Consider the following 18,815-nt stretch of genomic DNA (forward strand, 5'->3'; position numbering starts at 1 on the left):
GTATGGGTAGCGAATTTTTAGCTGCTGTGGGGAGCTTGTTTTTTGAGTGGATGAATCGAATACATTTATATATCAAAATATAAGAAAGAAAGAAAGAAAGAAAGAAAGAAAGAAAGAAAGAAAGAAAGAAAGAAAGAGAGTTTTAAAGACCTTATGTTGCTCTGCATCCTTTCAAGAAAGGACTTGATGTTATCTGGTGCTGGACTGTCAGAGATCTATATGGTTGTCTGGCATGCAAGAGTCAGAAACTGTTGGATGTGCTTGAGGAAATCCAACTTCCTCCACTGAGATCACCCGGCTTTTCTGTTTGTAGACCACTGAGTAATGGCGCAAGACTTTGATACTGTGCAGGCATGAGCATGCGACGTGAATGAAGTCAGCGCAGATAGTGATTGTTTAATCAAACCTCTCGTGCGTGACGGCATATTTTTATTCACGCTATTCCGAGTGAGAGATTTCCTAGTTTACAACATCCACATATTCACTATTTTTGAAGAATGAGTGACTTAAAAAGTAAGGTTCCTCGTGCCACACCAGTGGAGATGTTCTTGTTATTGCTGACCTTCCAACTAGGTGATTTCTCATCCCACGCTGATGGAGGTGTAAATGGTGGGGAAAAGGAGGGGGATTGGAGTTTATCCATCACACCCTGTCCTTGGGCGCACTCAGGGCACAATAATCACCTCCACCTTCTTGTTTTGCATTTGTCAAGGCCACCTTTTAGAGCTATTGTTTACAGTTAACAGACTTAAGCTGAGCTTCATTATTAGAGCCTTTTCAGATAAAGAAAGGACCCATTGTGTTTGGAAACACGGAGATTCTCAGGGGTTTCAGCATGCAAGTTTGATTTCCAGCAAACAATTGCGCCGAAAAGAAGTCCTCCGTATTGTGTTTAAATGGGGCTTAATATTGTATCTTTAATATTGCATATAAAAGGCTTCATTTGAGATTCACAGACAGATTGTGTGACTCTCACTATATTGCTTGTCATGAGATTTGGCTCTTCTCCAGTGCAGTGATATATTCCTTTGCACTTATGTGCATTTAATATTTAAAGGGTCAGTGATGCAATACATACTGCGCTAACATTTATGAAAAATTAATTCGATAAACAGTAGTCAGTTTAATGGCAAGTAAATAAGAAAGGTCAGATCGTGCTTGAGACCCTAGGAACCCCTGGTGGTAGCACCTGTTTGATCGAGCTTGCGAACATGTGACTGGCGGCACATGAAACTGTATATGATGACCTTAGCAGACGAAAAGAGCTGGTAATGCAGCAATATCAAAGGTAATATGATATCACAAAGCAATGAACATGTGGGCTGAGATGTACAGTAGCCACAATGGATAAAACATGACCGAACACCCGACAGTTCCAACTTAAAGCTAAGCACGATAGTATCTGCATGTGTCAAAGCTGAGGTTAAAGCATACTTCTTCATTGAATCTCAAGTCATCCTTTTCACAGTTTTGTCGCTCTTTTGTCTTTGTGTAAAAGCATCTTTGTGTTCTCTTTGTGTTGTTATCTGTCGACACTTTGTCATTTCCTTAAATCACTCCTGGATATTCCAACAATGGCATCACTGTATGTCCTTTCATGTGCCACGATCACTAGATGTCTGTCTCTGTGTGTTTTGTTTTTGTGTGTGATTGGGAGTGTGTGTTTGTGTGAATGTGTTTGTTCATGGTTCAATAAAAAAAAAAAAGTCCCATTGTGTTACAACAGCACGTCTCGTTCTGTCATGCTTCGGGGGAGAAGGCAAGACAGGGCGAATCAGGGGTGATATGTCCATAGGCAGTGGGAGTGCTTAACTGAAAATACATATGGTATTAAAAGGAATTGGAAGCAAGCAGGGCATGTTGCTTTGATTAACATGCTGGTCTTGTGAAAGGCTGATATTAGCAGATGCAGATAAAAAAAAATGATGCATTGCATGTTGCAGGGAGTCTCTGTGAAATGTATTTCCCTCCTCCCCAAAAAATGTACTGTGTGATTTTGATTGAGATGCAGAGAACATGCAATCTGTTTAGACCTAGAGCTGTTTTCATTGTGAGGTCATAAGAGAAATGGCCATTGTGTTAAAGGGCTGCAGTGGAGTATGCTCGCCTGCTGCAGTATGTTGCAGAAGCAGCATGTAGCCGCAGTATTATCTGTGTATGTGTGCCTTCCAGGGAGGGAGAGCGAGGGGAGGGGGTGCAGATGTAGATGGACAGAGTGAGCTAAAGAAGAAGATAGCGTGGATAAAGGAAGGAGGGCGGGTTGTGGGGAGGGGGAGCAAAATGAGGGAATGCATGACAGAAAGCAGACAAAGACATTAGGGTAGAGGGCAAGAGGGAGATACAGCCAGTGGAAAAGAGAGGCAGACAGTGAGGGAGAGAAAAGTATGAAGAGGAAGACATGAGTCCGCTCTGTTGCAGAGGAGGGTTTCACACCCATTTTAGAATGCAGTTACTGCTCTCCAGCTTTTGTCCTGAGCACCTCCGTACTGTACCTGACATCTAGATTCAGGGTGTCTTTCCTCCTTGCCTGTGGTGTGTCTCTAACAGTATCTGGCATGCAAACAAGCCAACACTTCTTGAACTTATTAAGGAGAAGACAGAAAGTGAAATCCGTAGAGCATAGATAATAAAGTCAAATAGCAGCTCAGCACGAGAGCGTCATTCGAGCGCTCGCACTTGGATACAGTGTGCGCCGGGCTTTGCCTGCCTGCTTGTCTGTTCTGGTGAACAGACACTTCGGGAAACCAGCACTCAGCTCCACCACATGGTGAACACAGGCCACCACAACCCATCTTTATCTCAGCGGCTCACAGTAACTCCCGCACCTTATTCTTTGCCAGTTGTGTGTTATACATTAATATGTTTTAAAGTAAATGAAAGGACCTTTTCAAACGTTTTCAAAAAGCTTTTGTGGATCACCACAAAGGTTTTAATCGGAAGACGCTACGGTACCACACTTAACAAAACATTTTTTTCAACCCGTCTTTATTGGTACAGTGTTTGACTTGATATGCAAAGTAGCAGGTACAGAAGGAGTGCCAGGATATGACGCATTCCCCTGAGGTGTCGCCAAAGTTAAAAGCTATTGTTCTGTTCAGTTCAAATTATTCTTAGGAGAACCGCTTCCACTTGCCATAGAAGGAAAAAGCAGTCTGTATATATTCCCATATTACACAGAACAGCTGGTCATGACTCATCACAAACCATATCAATATAAGACAAATATAAGACCTGTGTAATCTCGAGTCGAGATGTGGACCATGGCGTAGAAACTGCTGTGAGCAGAACCTTCCCTCAAACTGAACCCCTTTATGCATTTGGAGGCATGCAGCACATTGTGGCTTCACGCCAGCCTTGCAGTTTGCCAATAACATTGATTGATTGGACTTGTGTGGGGATTTTAGTCATGTCTTTTTGTTAGGGCAGCAGAAGAGAAACACACACCGATTAAGTGCCAGTTACTGTACAGTTATTCAGCACAGATGGTCGGAGGTTCTGCTGAGTTGAGTGTTTAAGTTGCTCGTTATCAATGTCTTAAGTCCCATTTAATACTTTCTCCTTCTCTTTGGCTCCGTTTTAGCTTCCTGGGAATTTTGAAACATTAGTTTAATCTGCGGACCAGTTTTTGCATACTTTTGTGAGGCCACATGTTTTATTATTTGTGTTTGCGCCAACTTTGGCTTTCTGACAAAATGCACAACAGTGTGCAGCATATGAGCAACTGTGCACTTCCTGGTGCTTTGGAATATCATGTATCCTTTAAACAGTCTCGGTGACAATTGCTGTCTTTTTGAGCATGATGCTTTCCGCCTTATGCCCAACCCCCAGTGCCAGGGACCATTTGTTGTCCATGTGGTCTGACCTCTACCCTGTAATCAGTTTGGCATGGTGAAACCTGCTGGCATACTGCCGAACAGTGTTGTATATCATCCGCTGTTTTCCATAGGGCCAGCATGAAGGAGCAACACTAGTCAAAGTTTGCTCAGCTCCACGTGGCTTCAGATTAAGGCGTCCCATTATCCTACAGGCTGCTGTGTTGTGATAAGCGCTTGTGAGACAGCCATTTGTGTCTGCAGGCTGCAGGTCACATCCTTGGGGGGTGCTGTGCGCAGCTCCGCTGAGAGAGTGTGTGAGCGTCCAGGAATGTGTTGATGGAAATCACAGCTGAACGTACGATTCCTCCAACCTCAACAGTCCTGCTGAGGCCCACCAGCAACAATTTTGCGCACACACGCACACACGCATGCACGCACGCATGCACAATGCCCCTCAGCCCCTACCCCTTCCTCAACCCCACACACATATAAATGTGCGTAAATGTTTTGCGTGTTTTCGCTTCTCATTTTGAAATCAAATACTTGCATTCCTGCTGTCAAAAAGAGGGGAAAAAAGCTGTTGGCAATCTCAAATACTCTTAATAACTTAAACAATTGAGCAAGCAAACGAGAACTAAGCTTAAGCTTAATTTACAATTTGTTGCATTGTTAAAGGCTCAAGAACTCGAGCAATTACACCCCAGTCATCCTGCATCTGACCTCAAGTCAGTACAGAAGGCTACATTTACTCCGTCACATTTGCTGTTGCACATAATTCACCTGCAGAAAATATGCTAATATATAAATTATAGATTTGTTGTGATTATATGAAAAAGCTCCTGATTGGTTGTTATTTGAACTTAGCTAAAACGGACAACAAGACCAAATATGGAAAATAAACCGATAGCCCTTATTCACATTCAGTGTTAAAGCTTGGTGATGATACAAAACATTGATCAAAGTCTATCAAAGAGAAAGGTTTACGATGCGTTTAGAAAGCCATTCCTTGGAACCGAAGGCCAAAATTTTCCCGAGTTGTAAAACAACTTTATAAGTTACAGAAGATATGATTAACACAAAGCAATAAACACGAAACCGAGAAAAAAAAGCTTTTTCTGTTTTCTTCCAGTAAGTTAATATGTTCTACGTAAGTGAATCATTACAGTAAGTACCTCTTTGCACTGGATAAACAACAACTTCCTTCACTCCTTCCATGTCTTTCGATGGTCAACTGAGTAAAAGCAAAACTTACTCAATCCTACTACGCAAGCGAAAAGATAAACTCATCTCTAGTGACGCTAAAGGATGTTAGTTGTGGCCTCGGATGAATGTGGAGTATCTGTAAGTCGGTCAGTTGTATTGATTGCTGCGGGTAAAGCTACAACCATGTCTGCAGGAAACGGGCCTTCACATCTGCCAAGCTCTCTGTATTTACAGGCCACTGGAGAACAGCTTGTCAGGTTCTGTGGATCAAGCTGCTCGGCTATTAGTCATACCCACTTTTTAAAACTATCCAGGAGTCCGGGGGTCTGGACAGGCGTGTCTCTGAGGTGGCCATCTGATTGTGCCAGAATCTCCACAATATCAAGATCAGGTCCAGGGCTCTGTACAGCAAAGAGCATGTTGTAATCTAACATATAGCGGCAAACACATTGCCTTATAGAAGACTGCTGTGGTTTTAAAACGCTGCTGAATGTTTGATTTCTTCGATGAACACAAACGGAAGGAAACGATCCTGATCTTGACCATTTGGAAGTAAAACGACAAACTTTCTGAAGTCGTGCTTGCCATTGTCTACAAATTTACAAAAGCCGTTAATCCAGACATATAAAAAGAATCGGGATCTGCATTTCCTCTCTTTCACGTGTTAAGAAACCTGTTTTATCAAATGAAACCAGATTGTTTATTTTGCTGTCTGACATTACGACTTGACTTATGACAGCTCGAGTGAGTCACTTGTTTTCTTATTGCACTCACAGAATCATCATTTCATCTACGCTGCGGTTTGTTTTTGTTTATTGTTAAAGACTTTTTGTATTAGTGGACAGCATCCGGTGTGGTGAGAAGTTCCAGACTAAGCGGAAGCGTTTACGTCGCGAGAGGATGAACACACTCTGCATCATCTAGTGATCAGAACACAGCTCGTGTTATGAATGGATGAGTGCATACGTACGGCAGTGGAGGACTCGAACGCTGCTTCCAGTAACATCCAAATGAAGCAGAAATCAAAGGGAAAGAATAATTTATCATGACTATCAAGAAAATTCTTGGAAACGATGCCATCATTCTTTTGCTGATCTCTTGGCACCTTCTGCACAACATGCATACCTGAGCCCAACCACAGCAACCACTGTGAGGCACATCTGTAAATACTGCCTCAGATCTTAGAGTATATCGATTTTAACCAATGTTTGGGGGCTTCTCCTGAAGTTAATCTGACAGAAGACAAGTTACGTTTCGCACCTAAAACATAAATCAGCTCCCTAATCTGTCAGTAATTCATTGCTTTTTGACAGGGACTGTGAGTTATTGGCTTTCATATGTACTACGTGCTAATGTCCTGGAGAAGAGGCAGCTGTTGGATCCTAACATCAGAATCTGTGAAAAATGAGTCAAATATGTTAAAGAAAACACTTTCTAAAAGTCCCTCGATGGATTATTATATTTTGCTTGATCTGTCACTTCACTTTAATCCCCTCCGATCCAGGACGATAAGTGGACGTCCTCACTCAGATCTTTGAAAAAACAACTAAGTTATAAAAAATCCAAACACATCAGACTTCTGAGAATGTCCGGTAATCTCACTGTGTTATGCGGGACAGTTAAGCCGTTAGTGTGAATGAGTGAGGATATTGCTATGTGTGAGGAAGGAAGCAGCTGTTACACTTGAAAAGCTGAGTGATGTGAGCAGGTGACACAAGGTTTTCGCTGTGTGCAGGGCTTTGTTAACTCTTCCAGTACCCTGGGACCAAACCTATCTGAGCCTTAATTTGATAGCATAATAAAAGAATCTCTTTCAGCCCTCCTCAGCTGTGCTGGTGGTCTTTTTTCCCCCTGATGGAGACCCCAACTGTGCAGGGTGACTGGGCGCCGTCTTCTTCTTTCTTGACAAATCACTAAGAAGCACCTCGGAGGAGAAGCGATTGTCTAAAAATGATGAATTTCATCATAAGGGCCTGGATGTGCCGACAGAGTAATGACATTAAGTTGCCTTAAGATGTGTTCATTCGCATTAAAACAAAGTCCCTGCTCCTACTCTTACCTGGCATGTTTCAGAATGGGGTCAGACTAATTCAGGGGTGTCTTCTGTTCTCTTTAAAATTCTCTTTGAGTACAAGAGGAACATATATTTACCATTCCGTTGCGTAAAGCTCAGAGTAACAGTACTATAGTTTAGTTGCCACAGCTGTCTTTAATCTTAAACCTCCCATTACTCCATCGTGCTGCTTCCTTTTGTTGGACACTCGGCAACTGTATTCATCGTGTGTGTGTCAGGGTGAGTAAGTTCTTTAACCGGGGACTCTGTATGAGTAGTGGGTACAGCAATAGTGTCATCAGCGTTGAAGCCATTTCCTCCTAAGTGTGTAGGTGTAAACAGAAAATGCCTCTCTTTAGTCAATGACACACTCACAGTGAACTCATCGTTAGTATACAGAGGGCAGCCTAAAACAAAACACACTTGCTGCGTTGCCTGTTTTCAGGACATACAGCAGGTGTGGGTGGTGTGTGTGCATGTGTGTTTATGACCGAAGGAGGGCTGCTGTGTGCTTTCAGGCTTTCGGGGAATAACCGAGGGAAAACCTTTAGTCCTAACAGCTGGCCACTACTGTAGCTGTGAGTACAAGACCCAAATATGGAGCTGTGGTATATGTCTTCTATATCTGGTACAAGGTCGCAAAGGCAGGCCTACCTTGGAAAAGAGGGCCAGCTGTTGAAGGTGAAGGCAAAGGAGCATATGGATATCTCACACTCTGTCCTTTTAAAGCTTTACATAATGTATTTTTTATAGTTGACATCAGATTGATCATCTGAAATTGTGGCCACTTCCAGCATTTATGACTCATAATAAATATTAGATGGAATTTCTGTTTGTGGAACACGTTTAAGTATATCGATTTGATCGGTGATTATTTTTCATCGAGCGCCTTTCAATCCGCTACTTAAAACTTTATAAACACTTCACAGCAAAATCAGTCTCGCTTCATTACAAATAATTTCATTTGTTTTGTTCTAACATGTTAGCTTCGAGTTGTAAATCTGCTTTTCTCCCCCAACTTAGCTATCGGAGTCGCTGCCTGTCGGGTTTAAATAAAAGATGTCAGTGACTCTAAAGTGGAGATGCAGTGTGCCCTAAAGCCCTGTGGTGTTTTCTTGTTTGTTTGTTTGTTTGTTTTTTTGTTACCACAGGTTTTTTTCCCCCCGATTTGAATCTTTGTCCACCGAGTCCTCGCTGCAGTAAATTCACAGTGACGCTGAAAGCTTTCTAAAGAGTTAGCCCGTTGCTCTTCCTCACCTTTTGATGCTCATTTGTGACCACTGTAGCCATGGCTACAGGCTGGAAAACTCAAGGATGTGGTAAACAACAGCTTCTCAGCCCAGAGTTGAAAAAGTGAAAGCCACTGGCATCCCCACACTTGGATTGTGAAAGTGTCTCGAACGCCACCCTGACTCTGATCTGAGCTGCCCATGAGAGAATACCTTTGTCCTTAACCGCGGCGCGGAAAACCCCTCGTGCTGCCCTGTTGCCAGCTGCACACACACTGGTGCCCGCCAGTGACCATAACAGCGCCCGTTTGTACACCATTCGCACACCATACCCTGTCTTTCCTAAGAGCTCTTCGCTCCCTCGCAGTGCGTGAGCAGCTGTTGTGCAATCACATACTATGTCGCGCTTTGATTTGACTTCAGCGCTGAGATGATTGAGGCAGGCAAGACCAGGCAAATCAGCTATGTGACTGAAAAATGGTAATAGGAGACAAGAATATAAAAGAAGACACACTGGTTGTGGCAGTGGCAGTCTTGCTGAGAGTGGGTGGTAGATTAATGTTCCTGGCAGGCTCCATTTTGTTCATTTCTAAACATTCCCGTTTCGTACTGAAGGAGTTTGAATTGTGGATAAATTTCCTTTGAAAAAAAGCTTTAAGTGCATCGCCATTCATAATGGGCTCTTTCTTGCGTCTTACCTACAGTAAATAGTAATTTAATTCCTCTTTGGACCTTTGACATGAAATCTCTTGCTTATTTTATACTTTGTGCAAAATGCTGGAAGGCACAGATGCTTGATATTGCCACTGACTGGGTGTGGCCATATTGTATGTGTGGAAGTAGCATGCTTGGTTTTTGTTGGTTTTGGCAAGCTGAAATATTTTCCACCTAATGATCCTGTCAACAAGCCCTCTTTTCTCGTTCTCTGCTCTCATCTTCCCTGCACTACTTCTGTATCCATCGCTCTTTGTCCTTCTCATGTGTCTCTTGTTTTCTTTCATTGCTCCTACATTTGTCTGGGCTTGAGCTCCTGTCAAAATATGTTGTGGCTCCAAAGCTGAGCGTGAAAACACGTATTGTATGCATTTTTTTTTTTATTTAAATAGACACTTTTTTTATTTTTAATTGCTAACTTTTATAAATTTTTGTTCAAGCAGCAGATCTTTATTGTAGCATTTGTGAGGTCCAGACATTTATCTTACTTTCTAGGCTCATTTGTCTCCGGTCGCACCTTCTTTAAAAGTGTAATGCTGCTATTCAGTACAGCCCACAATATAAATAGCTAAACTCTGCAAATATTTTTTCTTCTTCTCCTCATTCATTTTGTTAAACCTCACTGGACATTCTCTGTTGCCACATCAGACACGGCTGTCAACAGCTTTATATTTAACCAAAGCCACACTTCCCAGTTTGCTCCTTTGTACCTCTTCTTATCTGTTTATCTTATTTATCCGTTTTCTTTGGATGGGATCGTCTTTGCAGAAGAGCAGAAAGGAACAAAATGCAGTGTACACATGTGTAGCAAGAATGCTCACAAAATGAACAGGTCTCGAGTATTAAGATAAAAGATCTCGGTTCTAGCTGTAACAGGAGACACGTCAGGCATTCCCTACCAAGAGTTGGGAGGTTAGGGGGCACTCAGTACTTTTTTTTTTCTGGTACATAAAACTGAGTTGTGGAAAAGCCTGTCTGGGTGGCAGAGCTATTGCAGAGACCACCCTCTTTACGTCTCTGCTGAAGGGTCTGTACATTTGCATTTATCACTCTCTCTTCTGATTTTTATGGTCTGGCTCGAAGGTTTCCTCCCTCTTTAGATTGTGATGAAGATTTACATTATTTGGATTTATATTTAGGTTGTTACGTTTGCAATGATAACACGCTCGTCCATTGTAATGGTTGTTAAGCTGCAGAAAATTAGTGGTTTTTGCACCTTCACCTCCTTTATTTGCGTTGCTTTGCTGCAGAAATGTCAGAGATGAATCTCCGCACCTGTTCTTGCTCAATGACATATTTCCAAATAGGCTAGATAATTTATACTGCTCATCTTGAAAACACTTTTTTTAAGAGTGAAAACAAGAAATTCATAACCAAGTCCAGATGGATCTGGTCTTGTCTTTTTCCCTGCACTGAATCTGATTCTGTCTCGCATTTTTAGAGGCCTTACTGTTCATCTACAGTGCTGAGGTGAAAAAGATTAGGCTAAGCTGAAGTAAATTATCAGCATTCGCCATAAATTGCAGGGACGTGTGTGTAACTTCACCGCGGGCCTGTTGAAAATGTATTTCATTACACAATTCAGTGTTTTGGGGCCGGGCTGTGAGGTGCAGCGCAGGGCTAGGATTCAGTATGAGCGCATTTCTGCTTGCTGCATATGCACAGGGTGCCTCGAGAGGACAAAACTGTGCAAAAGGGACCTCTCTTTTCATTTTTACGATTTTCCTTGAATCCTTTGGAGAGCGTGGAAAGACAGGCATGTTTATGAAGGTTTCCAGATGGTCCGCCTTGCACCCCCAGCTTTTCTTTTCAGTTCTTGAGCCATGAAGGATTAATCAAAGTCAGTGGTAAGGGCTGATGGCTAAACACTGTGGCTCTCACTAACCCAGAGGAAACCTCTGTTCAACTTACTTCAAGTCAAATTCAGCCCCTGGGCTACAGTACTGAGGAAAGTTGAAACCCAAGGTTAAAAACCAAGCACGCTTAACGAAACCTTGGCTACACGAGTGCAGATAAACAAACTCTGCCCCCAATTCTGTTTAGCGGAGCAGCTGATGTCCTCCTCAGGTTAAAGGAATCTGTATTGCGTCCAGCAAGGAGTCAGCCTTAATGAATACACCTGAACTCTGGTCCCCTTTGAGAGGCGGGGAGGGGGATTGCGTAGCGTGACTGGAGACAGACAACACCATATGGCACGAAAGGCAAGAAAATGCAGCAGAACAAACTCATGAACTTTGAGTCATTTGGACTTTGGTATTTATGGATTCTCTGTAGAGATTAATTATCCGAGTTCCCTTTTGTTCTGTTTTTAGTCAAATGCATTTCAGCGATTCAGTGCTTTATCCTGCACAAGAAGGCTAAAAATGATTTCTGATTGCTGTGATCAGACAAAGTTTTTGCCTTTTTAGAAACCATTTTTAGCTTCATCACTATCTCCTGACAGATGCAGATGAAAGCGGCGAGCTGAAAAAAAGGACGACAGCTCGAAACAAGAAAAGCCAAAAATAAATAAATAAGATAAAATCACAAAATCTGAGTTATAACAAAACTGTTCATTTCTGGATAAGACGACTCTATTTTTGTTAATAGAGCTACCCGCTGTTGTGCTTCTGTTAATTATCACTTCAGACACTGGAGAAAACAACCCTTCAGTTGACAGGAATAACTGGAGCTTGTGGAACAGAGGGGCTTTTTATTTATTTATTATTTTTGTTAGTAGTTAATGAAACAGATTGCTTGAGTAACACCGTGTCTTTCTATAAAAAAAAAAAATACAAAAATATATTACTGATGTCAATTTTCTTTAATAAGCACATGCAAAGGCACTAGCACTCTAACCCAGCTGAACAGCTGCGCTGCATGGCAGTGATGAACACATACAGCCTTCGTGACACATGTTATTATTCCAAATGTCAACAAAAATTGCAGTGGTTTGTTCGCCGCAGTCGCGCTCGATGATTAGAGGTGAGTCCACCGCAGATCATCCTTTGTCATTCGGTGCTGTTCGCACACCATAAAACTGTAACCTGAACCCATGTAATTATTTTATCACTGAATATGTGCAAGATTGTGAGGATCATTTTTAGTCCACACAAACAGAACGCTCTTCAGAGGTCAGAGAGATGAATGATGCAAAACTGATGTGATTTATTGCAACTAAACAATGAAACCCTCAGAAAAAAAGGAGAAGAACAAAAGCCAGTGAGGATTATGAAGCATTTCAGTCCTTTTAGATACAGCGACTGAGATAAGACTGTACTCCATACGTCTTATCTCAGGATGACAGTATGCAACAGTAATTAAATCTGTTATGAGTCCATAAACATAAAGATCAAGCTTTGAATTATTGCTTTCTAGTTGGTGGTCTGACCAGTTATCCAGTCCATTCATCTTTTCTGCTTATCCCATTCTGGGTCACAGTGGGTTTGGAGCCTATTCCAGCTGTCGCAGGGTGAGAGGTGGGGTACACCCTGTACGGGTTGCCAGTCTGTTGCAGAGCTGTCGTATAGAGACAGACAGCAATTCACATTCAGATTCACACCAGCAGCCATTCTGCAATCCCCAATTAACGTTTTGATGCATGCTCTATTGGAATCACCAATCATCCTAACTGCATGCATGTCTTTGGACTGTTTGAGCAAGCCAGAGTATGCGGAGAGAAACCGTGCGAGCACAGGGAGAGCATGGAAACTCGGATTCAAACCAGGACCACTGCTCCACTGTGCTGGCCCCAACTGACTCGGGGGGGAAAAAAAGGCTTTTCTGCGTGATATTGTTAAGTAGTAAAAGAAAAAGATTATCTTCTCATATCAAAGGAAACCATTTGGAGCGTTTGCAGTTGTATTGCAGTTCTTTGAAGAATAACTCAGTCTGTTACCAGACCAGTTATCTCCTCTCATTTACAGAAATGTATTCCTAAAAAGTCAAAAACGTTGTACTTATGCTAACTATATTTCAGTAGTACAGCGATTTCAAACACTTTTTTTTCTTTAATCTGCATCACACACCCTTAAATGAGATGTTCTCTGTTGTTTAAATGTGTATCTCTAACCAAGTCAATAAATTGTTAGGTCTTGTCATGAGTTTTAATCTCATGTAAACATGTGGTGCAGCCTGAGTAAACACTCTATTGGCTGAAGTAGATCTTAGAAAGAAAACATTGCTCTTGTTTCATCTCTGGAACCGAGTCTGCATGTACCATTTCCTTGTATGGGTTTCCCATTAAGTCAGATAACCATCACCTGCAATATTTTTGTGGTAGTCTTTTTATTTTTTTTCCCCCCTCATTTTATTTTCCCTGCTGCACTTGATGTACGTCCTTCCTGAAATTGTGGCGTTGGCGTGACGTGACCCGAGCCTTTTCTTGTAAACATATCGAGGTGGAGCAGACAACGAGACTGCTTCAAAGGCGTGTGTGTGCGCCCGCGTGCGTGTGACTGGATGGTCGTTTACTGTATTAATGCAATGTTTCTTCATAGTAGAGTGCCGAAAGTTTTATTTGTTATAGGAACATTTAAATCATGTGTTTCCAACTCTGGGAGGAAGGTCAAAAACATTTCAACTACAGCATATTTAAGTCTTCACCCTTCATCTGTACCATACCTTAAATGTTATGAATATGAATATAGATATTGCAGGAATATAAATATATATACAATTTTATATATGTTATATAAACTAAGGAGCTTGGAAAGAAAAAGTGACTGGGCTTCTTTAAGTTTCTTGAAGACGTTTCACGTCTCATCTAAAAGGCTTCTTCAGTTCTAAAGCTAAATATTGGAGAGTCCCAAGTATTTAAGCCCTAGTGGGAGTTGTCCCTTAAGAGGGTCGTTATCCACTATTGTTCATGTTCCTCATCACATGAGCCAAGGTGTGAAAAAGGGAGTGGGTCATTATCATCAGAGGTGAAACCATGGAGAGCCTTACCTACTGAGATCAACTGACACAAGATGTGAGTGGGTGTTAAAAACTGGATTGTGAGCGGCAGATGGTGTTGTAAACCTCCACCTCTGTTCTTCTTTCACTTCTCTTTCAAACCGCCCGTCTTCTCTGTCCAAAACATTAGTATCCTCGAAAGAGTGACCTTTATCCTTTAGATGCAGGTGTACAGCTGAGTCTTGTCCCGTCGAGGTGGCTCTTCTATGTTGTGCCATGCATTTATGACGTGGCTGTTTGGTCTCTCCAACGTAGAGGTCTGAGCATTTCTCACTGCACTTCACAGCATATAGTATGTTGTTTAGTTTGTGTTTGGGAGTTATGTCTTTGGGATGAACCAGTTTTTGTCTGAGCTGTGGCTGGTTGTTTCTCTGATAAACCTGCTACATAAAGGATGACAAATTGGTGTCTGACCTTCTTTACTGTGCATCTCTGCAAATTTGATGAAAGCCCAGTTGGGATAACTACATGTTTTAAGAGTTTTCTTTACATGTGTGTGTTCCTTTTCTTGATTACTCCAAGTTTTTGTTCCAGAGGGTGATTGGAGTTAAAGAGTAGGTACTGGTCCATGTGTGTGGGCTTCTGGTAAACCTCAGTGTTAAGGTTTCCATTTTCCTCAATGCTCACAGCACAGTCCAGAAATGGCTGTTATCCTTTGTATCTTCTCTTTTGAACTTTATGTTTTTATCCACTGATTTGATGTGAAGAATTAAGGATTCTACTTTTTGGGTTTCGATTTTGATCCAGGTGTCATCCAAGTATCTGTACCAGTGGCTAGGTGCTGTCCCTTTGAAAAAGCCAAGAGCTTTATTTCCCACTTCCTCCATGTAAAGGCTGGGGACACTGGGGAACACTCATGTTTTTGTCTGTAGAAACCCTCTTTGTATTTAAAATATGTGGTGGTAAGGCAGAGATCGCTATCTTTTAAGAGAAGAGAGAGACCACATCAAAGGACACAATGGTTTCATCTGGATCCAGTGTACTTTTCTGAACCTTGTTGGCAAAGTAGGGGGAGTTTTTGATGTGATGGGGTGTGTTCCCCACAAGAGGATGGTGACGAGGTGCTTGGAAATGTTGTAGGTGGCTGGGTGGGACTCCAGGGTATAACAGGGTATAGCATCCCTGGGTACAGACAGTGGTACGTAGTAGGGCTGCACGATTAATCGTTAGAAAATCGCGATCTCGATTCATACTTATGTGCAATCTCATTTCCAAATGACAACGATTTAAAAAAAAAAAAAAGAAAAAGAAAAAAGAAAAAAAAGACAACGATTGTACCGCATTTTGATCCGGGACGTAATCTGCATGAAAACAAGCGCTCACTCTTCCTGCTCAACAAATGACAAGGGCGGAGCCTTATACCACGTGATACAGAAGCTGTGCGGTGTGATGCTAAAATTAGCAGGGAAAAAACAACGGAGAGCACGTCAGGGATGACGAGAAAGTGACAGGAGAAAATCCTTCCGGTCAACCACCCAAACATCAATAACGGGAACCTTATACAGCGCTTCCCTATACACGTCGAACTTCCGCAGGCACAAAGAAATTACGGAGGCTATTACTTATCACCTGACCAAAGATATGGCTCCCATCAACACTGTGCAAAACGAGGGATTTAGGAAAATGATCAACACCCTAGACAAACGCTACACAGTGCCGTCCCGCAACTATTTTTCTATTGTTGCACTACTTGCTCTATACACGCAGTGTCGAGCAACGGTGGAGACGGAATTTCAAGCAGTACAACATTTTGCGGCAACAACAAAACGTGAGACATTTGTTGTTTTTATGTTTATTTATTCTTTTTATGTTCAGTCTCAATTGTTACGAAGTTGATGTGCAGTTAATAAGTGCAATAAATATTTATACTGGAAAAGAAAATCGTGAGAGAATCGTGATCTCAATTCTAAGCCAAAAAATCGTGATTCTCATTTTATGCAAAATCGTGCAGCCCTAGGTAGAGTGGTCAATGGCTTTATCATTTTTTCAAGTTGTTTTGGCAACTGATGACTTTCTTTTTGTAGTTACTTGGGGGGTCTCATCTTAAGGCTTCATTGGTGTTGTTGTCATGCCTTGGCACATGTGATGAGACACATGATCAATAGTGGGTCAACAACCCTAAAGGACTAAAACCCGTGACTCTCGACCATTTGGTCTTAAAACTGAAGAAGCTTCTCGGATGAAAGTGAAGCATCTTCAAAAAACTTAAAGAGGTTCAGTAGCTGTTTTTCCAAGCTCCTTAGATTACCATGGCCTGGATGACTGAGAACCTACACAGACATATGTTATATAAAATGTTTTACTCCAGGTGCATTCAATTTCTCTTAAAATATAAATATCTATTTTATTGACAGAAGGCATGATGATGGGAATAACCAAACAGTTTGGTTTTGCAAAAAAAAAAACAAAAAAACTATAGCTTGCTGGGCGCAAAGCTAGCCTTCAGCATTTCAGGGTTTTTAGATATTTTACTGCAGCTCAGCAGGGTTTTTACACATGCTTTTGTCAAGTTTACAAGTTTATCATAAACCCTAAAGTGCACGAACCTATGATTTATAGATGCATCAGTTCAGGTCCTGTGTGTTGGCCTTTAACTGCCGTAAACCTTTAAATCTGACACAATTTAAAACACTGAGTCTCCTATTGGTGTTTTCAAGTTTTTAGTCTGCCTCTGAAATTAATTGTATGTTTCCTATTTAGGCCGTCCTGCTCACAAGCTTAAACCATAACTGTTATGAAAATAATACGGATAGTGAGGTTTTTGTAATTTTACACATGATCATTTTACTTTGTATCTCGAATGCCGTAAACATCAACAACTGTTTTATTATACGCTTCTGCTGACGGTGTATATGTGTATGCTTTTTTAGTAAGAATTCCTAAGCTTTCTGTACACAGTGTGCAAAAACTGGAACTTTTTCTTCACTTTTCTTAAAGCAGAGGGTCTGCTATGTGGGAGTAACTGGAAGACACAAAGGAAAGAAGGGAGGACAGCAGGGAAAAGGAGTAGGGGAGGATAAAACTGGGACACTGTGCTACATCATAGATGTTGATGACTGAAAACCAATAGTAATGTTAATGTTAGGATAACTGCAATCTTTGAAGCCCACTGAAAGCAGTGCTTGAATCCTGCTAAAATATGTAAAGTGACCTTTTTCTTAAGAAATCATCAATTCCTCCATGCCAGTAGGAGTATGTTTATATAGATCATTTATTAAAGTTATACAAATAATACTTTTATATGATTCATTTAAATTCATTTTAAACATTTGGCAGAGAATAGATTCAGTAAAATAGAAGTAGATAGTTTTCTGAAAGTGGGATCAACTCCAGGAATTATTTTTTTTGCCAAATTGTTAAGTCATCATTAAACACTTTCATTGTTTTGATATATTTAATGAATCGTTGCAGCGATATTAGTGTGTAATTTCCTTCAGTCAGTTGGATTTGCTGTTCTTCTCACTGTATGGAGTGTAAATTGTGGTCTGCAGGAATTTTTCTGCTCCTCTAGGAAGCCCCTTAATATTGCAGGTGGTGTTTGTTGTTTAGGTAAATGAACCTTGTCGGCTGAGGAGATGTGTGGTCTCCACCTGCAAGCATTCAGCTGTATGGCAATAAAAATATAAGCCCCATGCTACAGCTGTCCAGATTTAAAGCCTCTTCGCAAACTGTAGCTATTTATCAAGTTTAATCCAAAACAGGGATTTTGGATATATTGTTTAAATGCCCTCATTCCAGTTAGCTTACACAGGGCTGATCTTCACTTTGAACATTTTATAACAAGGAGTACAGCTAAGAAAATAGCGCCTTTACCCGTACCAGTATACCTTATTTTGGTTTATTTGGGGTTTTTTTAAGTCATTTATTTCTGTATAAAAATAATGTGATCTTAACAAATATAGGTTTCAGTTAGTTAAAATGTATCTAGCAGCCCTATTAGACAAAAAATATGTGTAATTTTGAGATTTTGCATCTGACTCTTTTTATGTGAAACAGCTCAACTAAGTGCAGGAAGTTGTTTTTTCACTTTTCACTTTTTCATTGAAAATGATGACAAAGAGGGAAAAAAGGTGACTACTGTGGAACTAATTTGGTATGACCAGTAGCAAAATAAACATTGACAGCAGAACTTGTCCACGGTTCAGATATAGGCCTTGATCTTTCCTATGTGAAGTCTGCATGTTCTCCACCTCCCCGTGTGGGTCATCTGTTTTCCACCCGCAGTCCACCCACATGCACGCCAGGTGGACCGTAGATTATCTGTGACTACGAGTATCGTGGCGTCCACCCGTCCTGTGGAGACTGATGATCTGTCTACGACGCTCCTCTGATTTCCACTGGTGCATTCTGGGAAAGGTTGCAGCCTTGTGCAGCTTGTTTGTCCACATGTTCCTGCACAGGTTTTGCACTTGAATCCTGCACGAAGTTTCCATTTTGAGCGTGGGAGGTTTTTTTGGTTTTTTTAAAAAAGGGTTTGCCCGACAGCTTTTTCTGATTTTTTTTCCCCTCTTTTTTTAATGAAGTGTTTTACGAACCAGTCCTCCAAGTGAGACATCAGGTGATGAAGTGGTTCTGATCAATGGGTAAACCTGGAAATATTTTAGGAATATTTGGACCTATGATAATAAATAGGTGTGGTGTTGTCTTGGGAGCATTACTTTTTTTTAAGGAATTTTGGCAGAACAGCGTGACATCGTAAATTTACCGTAGTAAAATTTTACCTCTAAAATGAAATGCTAGGTATAAATAACACCTTTTATCGACTTATCTCATCGCGATTTAACCAAGTGGATTTATGTCTTTGTTTGTTCATTGAATGGATGGATGTTGTACTTTATTCACAAAGTAATTTTTGCCCAGCAATGA

General features: G+C 41.2%; 1 protein-coding gene across 5 annotated transcripts in view; it reads left to right on the forward strand.

Annotated features, from left to right (window-relative positions):
- nrg2a (neuregulin 2a) overlaps positions 1 to 18,815 on the forward strand; it is an 81,514-nt gene that overhangs the window by 39,010 nt on the left and 23,689 nt on the right. The gene's annotated exons all lie outside the window — the stretch shown is intronic.

This window comes from Rhamphochromis longiceps, linkage group LG10 (assembly GCF_057381845.1).
Source record: "Rhamphochromis longiceps isolate RC_006_pf linkage group LG10, R_longiceps_female_GT1.1, whole genome shotgun sequence".
In the NCBI taxonomy this organism is placed as follows: domain Eukaryota; kingdom Metazoa; phylum Chordata; class Actinopteri; order Cichliformes; family Cichlidae; genus Rhamphochromis; species Rhamphochromis longiceps.